This window comes from Rhea americana, unplaced genomic scaffold, assembly GCF_003343005.1.
Source record: "Rhea americana isolate MKP2758 unplaced genomic scaffold, rheAme1 scaffold_341, whole genome shotgun sequence".
Lineage (NCBI taxonomy): Eukaryota > Metazoa > Chordata > Aves > Rheiformes > Rheidae > Rhea > Rhea americana.
In genome coordinates this window covers 297,086-304,514 of record NW_028186470.1, presented here as the reverse complement: position 1 = coordinate 304,514, position 7,429 = coordinate 297,086, and the positions used below count along the sequence as shown (strand labels likewise).

Sequence of the window (7,429 nt, the reverse complement as noted above, 5' to 3'; positions counted from 1 at the left end):
CTCCGCGCCCTCGGCGCGCTGCGGGCGAGCGGCCACCCCCCTCCCGGGACGAGGTGCGGGACCGCGCGGGGCGACCATCCGGGGCAGGCCCGACTCGGGGTCCGCGGCCGCCGGAGCGGGGCGAGCCGGCGGCGCCCCCCATGCCCTGAAGGCAGGAAAAGCTCCGAGTAACCGTGGTTAAAGAGGGGCCAGGCGGGTGGGACGGATTCCTGGAATACCGCCGCCGGGGAGGGGGGGCCTGCTGTCCGCCCCCACCGGGAACCGCCGGTCCCAGGGCGGTGGAGCCGCCCTGCTCCCACTGGAGCCGCTCCGGGAAAGCCAAGTGATCGCAGCCCCGGTCCGCGCCCCCCGATGGCCCAGGCACCCCAGGCTGCCTGGCCCGGTGCCCCCGACGGCCCGTGCTGCCCGCCGCCAGCCCCGGCCCCACTCACCGAGCCCGGAGCGCGGCCCCGCGGTTCCCCGACGCGGCTGGAGTTCAGCTGCCTCCGGCGGCAGGAAGGGGAAAAAGCCCCCAGACCGTCCCGGGGGGGGGGCGGGGCGGTTGCGGCGGGTCGCGCCGGGGCCCGGGGTCCGGCGGAGCGGCGCGGCGTGGTGCCCCCTCCCAGGCGCTGGAGCCGGTCCGAGCGCAGCCCTGACGCGGAGCTGCTGGGGAGGTGCCCCAAGTTTTATCCCGCGCCGCCCGGGGTGGAGCCTGCCGGGGGCAGGGACCGGCCCCAGCACCGGCCCCAGCACCGGCCCCGGCGGGACCCGCAGGTGACGGGGCCGCACCTGCTCCGGGAGGGGGGTCCCGGCCCCGTCCCCCCGGCTCCCGGTCCCTGCTCCCCGGTGTCCCCCTGGCCCTGCTCTCTGTCCCCCGCCCCCGGGGAGCTCTCCCGAGTCCCGACTCTGCCAGCTGGGGTGCCGATCCCTGTCCCCCGGTCCCCGCTCTGCCCTCCCCGGTGCTCACATGCGCTGGCCCGCGGGCTGGCTGTGCTCGACGCTGCACACGGTGCTGTGCATCCTCTGCAAGCAAGGGGGGATCCCGCCTCCCTACAGGCGGTGGGGAGGGGAGAGTCCAGAGCACTTGTCCCCAGTCGAGGTCCCTCTGTCACCGGGTTAAGGTCAGTCAGAACTGATGGGGTGAGCTCTCCTGGGGAGCTGAGCGTCTGAGTGGCTCCCAGTGGCGACTCTCTGATGCCTAATAACAAGGTTGGGCAGTCCCCTCCCCCCCCCGGCTTCCTGCTGTCCAACCAGCTACTTTACAGCGAGTCAGGAGAGAACCGAGACTGAGCCCTGCAGAAGTTCTTGTGATGCTGGAGGGACCATAGGGGCAGGGGACTGTCAGCTCTGCTGCGGGCAGGAGGGTGATGCCCCGCTGCCATGMAGTGGGGAGCCAACAGCCACTTTCACCCAGGCCGCAGAGATCCCAGCGACAGGGTTTGCCGGAGCCCGGGAACCAGCCCGTCCTGCCAGGGGCCGGCGGCAGCCCACCGCAAAGGCGCCCCGGGGAGGTGCTGCGTTCGACTTTGGTCTGGCTCGGCCTCGTGGCCAGGGCACACCCCAAAGCAGCTGGGGGGAGATGTCCACGGCTTGGAGCAACGAGGGGGGCTCGGCACCCCTGCCCCCACGAGGCAGCAGCAAAGGGGCCTCGAGCGAGCCCAGGGCTGCTCCCCCCRGCCCTGAAGTGCTGGGGCCTCTTCAGCGCTGAGCCCCTCGGTGCAGCCGCTCGGCGGGGTCTGCCCGGGACGGTGCCCTGGCCGCGCTGCGTTTGCACCAGACCCGTGCTGGGGTGAGCGTGTGAGGCCCCGTCCGCCGCCAAGAGCAGAGTGGGGCTGGAGGGGAGGGAGCCTCGGCGGCGCCGCAGCGCGGCCCCCCGGCCCCTGCGGGCTCCAGGGTGGGGGGAGGCAGCTCCGGCGGCTCCGCTCCGGCTCCTGCCATTGTTGTGCCTGGGAGAGGGGCCGGGCAGGGAGGCGCCATTGTTCGCCCCGCACCGGCCCCGCTGGCCCTGCTGCGTGGGTGAAGCCCCCAGCCCCCAAGGAGAGCGGGCCCTGCCCTGCCCTGCCCGGGCTTTGCCCYGGGGGGGCTTCACCCCAGAGGTGCCCCTCGCAGTCCTGGGTGGGGTGCTGCAAGGGGACGGCCGCCGGGCGTCATGGCCGTGGGCAGCTGCTCCCGCGCTGCCCTGGTGAGGCTCGCTGGGGTCYGCAGGGAGTGCGCGCCGTGCCCCGAGGGCAGGGGCATCCCCTCCCTGCCAGCCTCCCCTCCACTGTCACCTCGCTGCCCTGGGGAGCCCCAGTCCCTGTTTCTCGCCGTGCTGGGAGCCTGCAGCAGCTCCATCTCCTTTCCTAAGGGAACCTAAGCTCATCTTCCCYGGGAACCCCATGACTCCAGGAGCTAGTGCCTTAGGAAGCACGTGCAGTTTTAAGCATGGTTGAAGGTATCTTGAGCCTCCAGAGACAAAAGYGGGGAGATCCCAGGATTCCCAGCAGCCTAGATTTTGTGTGTTTAGTTTATTGTGTTGCCCTGGGAATAAATCATTAAAGATTGCAGTCAGACTTGGGCATAATTGCTGTGTGGCATCAGAGGCTCCCGCCGTCTCCGGAGAGAGCGTTCTCCAAACCCCGCACGGTGGAGCAGCTYCGGCAGAAACGATCTGATGAGCAAATACCTACACAAATCCCACTGCAGGCCACACGCAGCCTCCCGCAATCCGCTTAGCTGACCTGGGCCCTGCGGATTAGTCCCGCCGGGCGCTCACCGGCCATGGAGCGAGCGGCTCACACGGAGCTGGCCCGGGTGCCGTGGGCTGCGGGTGGAGGAGAGGTGCTGGGGTCCCCCGAGGACACTCCCGGGCCCCAGGCGCCGCCCGGAGCTGCGGGGACGCTCCCACCGTGGCCGGCTGYGCCTGATCCATGCCTGACCTGAGCTGGTAGCCCCGAACCTTTCGGGGGCCTGTTCTTGGAAGCTTTGTCCCTCGAAGGAAGGGAATTCCCAGGCCTCCGCTCTTTGGGGAAATCCCCCACCAGCCCCAGGCAGCAGCTTCTCTCTTTTCTTTCTTTTTTTCTTTTTGGACTGAATTCCTGGCTGATTTCACAGCTTTGGCAACCAGGGATTTTATCACAAGTCTCTGCATTCCCCCCGCAGTTGCAGGGTCATGGGATTAGGGCAGAGCTGCAGCCTTGCTGAGGCAGAGCATGAGGAAAGGGGAGAGAAAGGAAAGGAGGTTTCCTGCTCACGCGGCTGCAGAACAAAGCAGGACTCGAGCTCATCGGCCGCCGGGGGCCCCGCAGCGCCGGCGGACGGGGACCCTGCGCTCCACGCGGGGCTTTTCCTCTGCGATCGGCCGGTTTCTCCACCAGCCCTGCGGCCTGGGGAGGGCTGCGGTGGCGTTCCCGCAGGGAGCGGAGCTGGCGCGGCTCCGAGGGGGCCGGTGCGCGCGGGCCGGCGCGGCAGGCCCGGCCGGGGGCCCGCTTGCGAAGCTGCCAGCAGCGAGTGGGAGCGTTCCCACGGGCGCTGGGCCAGCAGCAGGGCTTGCACGGGGCACACCCCGGCAAGCAGGGCACAGCCGAGCCGCGGCACCCCGGCCCGCCGGGTGCTGCAGCCGGGGGGGGGGGTCCCCGCTCGCCCAGCCCCTGGAGCCCCTCGGGGGCTGCCCGGGGCCGAGCTGCTGGGCGTTAGTCACTGCAGCGAGCGGTGACTCGCGACACCCTGGCGAGCGCAGGCGAGCGATCGCTCACCACGCTGAGTAAGGAGCTGGCGATGCCCGCCCTGCCACACCGGCTCGGGGGACGAAGGCCCGTGGCCGGAGCCCCCCACCCGCCAGGCCGGGCTGGCCCGGGGCGGCTGCCTCGTGGCAGGGGCGGCAGGGTGCCCTTGGGCAGGACAACGGTGCCGAGTCGGGAGTCGGTGACGCTGGTGGGGCTGTAAACACCCAGGCGTGTCCTTAGAAACGCACAGTTGGCTCCGTGTGTTTGCCAGCTCGCGGGGACGTGTCCTGGGGGCCCTTGCCAGCGGTCTAGGCGGCCCAGCGTGGCCTCTGCTCACCGCAGTGCCCCGGCCCCGGGGCGCCCTGTGCCCGCCAGCGGCCCTGGCAGCCTGGCAGCAGCAGCGAAGCCGGGGCAGGGGGAGACCCCGGGCCGCCYGCCTGCAGGGACGACCCCCAGCACGGCGCAGGGCTGCATGGCTCCTGCCCTGTGAAGGGTTCTCCGCCCTGAGCCCGCCGCTGTGCCCCACCCCGGCCCCCCTGCCCTAATCCAGCCCTGCCAGCTAAGCCGGGTGCCCCGGCACAGCTCAGCCCCAGGTCCCCTTCTCGGGGCTCTGCCCCCCGACACGCCGAGTGCAGCCAGAGGCGGTCCCCATCGCAGTGCCGCGGCACCGCCGGGCTGGCTCCTCCGGCGAGCCGAGGCCACGCGGCCCGGCCCGGGCACTGGGGAGGATGGCGAACGCCTCGACACAGCAGCAGCGGCGGGCCCGGGTGCGGGGCCGCGCTTGGCGGTGCCGGCGGCGCTCCCCGCGGCCCGCCTGACGCCAGGGCTATTCTCAGCTCCCGGAGCGCACGGTGCCCTTTGGGAGGCCGAGCTCCCCGGCCCGCCGACGCAGGGCGAGCGGCTCCCTCCGCCCCACGCCGCCCCGCGCCGCCCCACACCCAGCACCCCCCCCTTGGCCGGGCGGCAGCGGGGACTGCGCTCCTCTCCGCAGAGAAGCACGGGGGACGTTGGCTGCGCTCGGCGCCTGGCGCGGGGCAGCCGGCTCGTCCCGGCCCGGCTCCGCGGCGGGAGGAGGCCCCTTCCCAGCCCGCCGGGCCTCCGCCAGCCCCGGGCTTCGGGCCGCGCCGTCTCCCTGCCCGGCGTGCGCGGGACAGTTCCTGGTTTGCTTTTCATCACCAGCGCCAGGAGCCAGATGACAACTCAGCTCGTTGTTGTTGTTGTTATTATTGTTGTTGTAATTATTGCTATTATAAAAGCTCAAGCAAGCGGCGAGCTCGGGGTGTGCAGTGAAGCTGGCTCACGGCACGAACCCAGGCTCATTAGGCGGAGGAGAAGTGAAGGGCGCCCAGTCCGCGGTGGCGGCCGGCGCGCGTTCGGCGGCCCGGCCCGGCCCGGCCCGGCCCGGCCCGGCCCGGGGGCAGCGCAGCGCCGGCTGCCTGCAGCGGGGCCTCGCGCCGGGCGACGCGCTGCCCCTGGGCGGCCGCGGGCGGGGGTCCGGCGCGCGGCAGCCGGGGCACCCACGGGGACTACATCTCCCACGATGCACCGCGGGCACCGGCAGTGGGCGGGGCCGGCGCGTCCCCGCAGTGCACTGTGGGGGCTGTAGTCCACTGCCCAGCCCCGCCGGCGCCTCCCCCCGGCTCCCTGCGCCCACCCCGGGGGTCCCCCCACGGCCGAGGGGCGTCCCGGAGAGCCCCGTCCCTTCGGGAGAGGGGCACGGGACGGGACACGCGAGCCCGACGCCGGCGGGCGAGGGGCAGAGCCGCAGTCGCGGCGGGAGGCTCGGCAGGATCGGGCCCCTCCCGTCCCCGCCGAGGGCCCGGGGCGATGCCRGCGCGGGTGCCAGGGTGGCCCGTGGCGGGGGCGTGCGGCGGCGGCGGCGCGTCCCGCCTCGGTGCCCCGACGCACTGACACACGCGCGCACACTCAGCGCCGCGGCATCTCCACCCCCTTGCGCCTGCACCCTGCTCCACTTGGACCCGCATCAAGAATGCGGGAAGCTCTCCCGTGCGAGGGGCACGGCGCCAGCTGCCGGGACGGGGCTCCCCCAGCCCGCCCACCCCTGCCGCTGGCCCCCGAGAGGGGCTGGGGCAGCCAGGCAGCCCCCCATGCCCGTGGGGCTCAGCCGCCCCCGGCACTGCACGGCGTGCGGGACGGTGCGGGCGCACGCGGACAGGAGCGCCTGCGCACGCTGTCRCCCGGCCCCGCTCGCTAGCACCCACCAAACGCCCCCTCTGTGCCCTCGGCCGGGGCTGGCACGAGACAGAAACAGCAGAAACCGGAGAGGAGGAAAACAAGCCCCGAGGGCGGGTTGTGCCACCGGAAACCCCAACCCAACGGCAGGCCGCGGACGGGAGGAGGCGCTTCCTCCGGGCCGTGTCCTGCGCACGCACGGGCACCCCGCACCGGCAGCGCCTCCCCGCGCGGGGCATGCTCCCGCACACGTGGCGCGCACACACGCTCGCCGTGCACACAGGCGTCTGCACCCCCGTGCACACGCGCGCCCGAGTGCTCACGCTCGCGTGCGCACGCTCCCCGCGTGCTCGCCGGGCTGCGCGTGCCCGCGGCCCCTCGCTCCCCGGCCGGGACCGGATGCCTGCTCAGGCCCCTTCGCGCRCATCCCGTTACCAGCGCTTGCAGCCCCTCGCTTCCCGGCCGGGCCGTGCTCCCCCCGCGCCGCGGTTCCTGTTTACGGCCAGGAGCRGCCCGTCCGGCCCTTCCTCCGCCCGGCGCGCGCAGGGTGGGGGCACCGCCGTGAGTCACGACGCCCCGGCCCAGCTGCCTCTGCTGGATCTCCCCGCGCCCGACCCTGCCGGCAGCCCCGGGGCCCGCGGGCTCCCGGCGTCTCGGACCCGTGGCGGGACGTCGCGGCAGCGAGGCGAGCTGGCCCCGTGCGCCGCGGCTCCCGGCGTGAGGACGGGGAATGGGCTGGGTCTGCAGCGCCCAGGCGGAGGGCGACGCCGGYACCGACGCAGCCGCGGGCGCCCCGGGCAGCAGGCACAGGCGCCCGGCAGCCGCCCGGCGCGTCCCAGCACCCAAGGCTTCGCCCGAGGCCGCCGGGCTGGCGCCGCGTCCTCCCTCCCGCGTGACCTTCCCCGAGCGCCGGGCATGGGGAGCCTGTGTCCCGGGTCGGGGCAGTCGAGGCCATGGGAGGAAGTGACGTCCCCAAAATCACGGGTGAGTCAGTGCCGGTGCCARCGCCAAGAATAGATGGAGGAATCCGACCTGGGCTTCACCCACCGGGCCGCATTCCCCAGCGCCTAGCCGCGCTCCCGGGAGCTCGCCTCGGCTCATCACCTGCCTCTTACTCACGGGGGAACGGAGGCACCGATCGGTGACGTGACTCGCCCCGAGCCGCGGCCCTCTGAGCGCCCTGCTCTGATTAGATGACGGGCGGATGGATCGCAGATGGCCGAACAACCCCTAATCAAACCTTGGTGCCCCAAAGCTGCCGGAGCTACCGGGGCTGCACCAGGCCCCCCGGGCAGCGGGGGCTCGCTGGGCGCCGCGGTGCCTTCCCGCCGCCCCGCGCTCCCCTCGCCCGCCGGTCCCGGTCCCGGCCCTGGCCCCGCTCGGTAGGATTAGGTTTTGAGGGGAAATGTGATATCACAGCGATAGGTTAGGCTGCTGGAGATTAGATCATCTGTGGTTTTGGGAGCATCAGCAGCGCGGGGTTCTTGTGTAATCTCCGCAGCGCCTTCCTCCCGCCAGCCCTGCGCCAGGCAGCCCCTGGCCTCCCGCGGGCC

General features: G+C 73.0%; 1 protein-coding gene across 2 annotated transcripts in view; it reads right to left on the bottom strand.

Moving 5' to 3' along the window:
• The window catches only part of MIDN (midnolin), a 14,682-nt gene extending 13,529 nt beyond the window's left edge, over positions 1-1,153 (bottom strand). The window contains exon 1 of one of the 2 annotated variants that reach the window (XM_085311474.1): positions 947-1,153. The gene's annotated coding sequence lies outside the window, so the exon portion shown is untranslated. Of the gene's footprint in view, positions 1-431; positions 515-946 lie in introns of those variants that run through there. The other variant, XM_085311473.1, reaches the window with a different exon arrangement.
• Between the last annotated feature and the right edge of the window lie 6,276 nt (positions 1,154-7,429).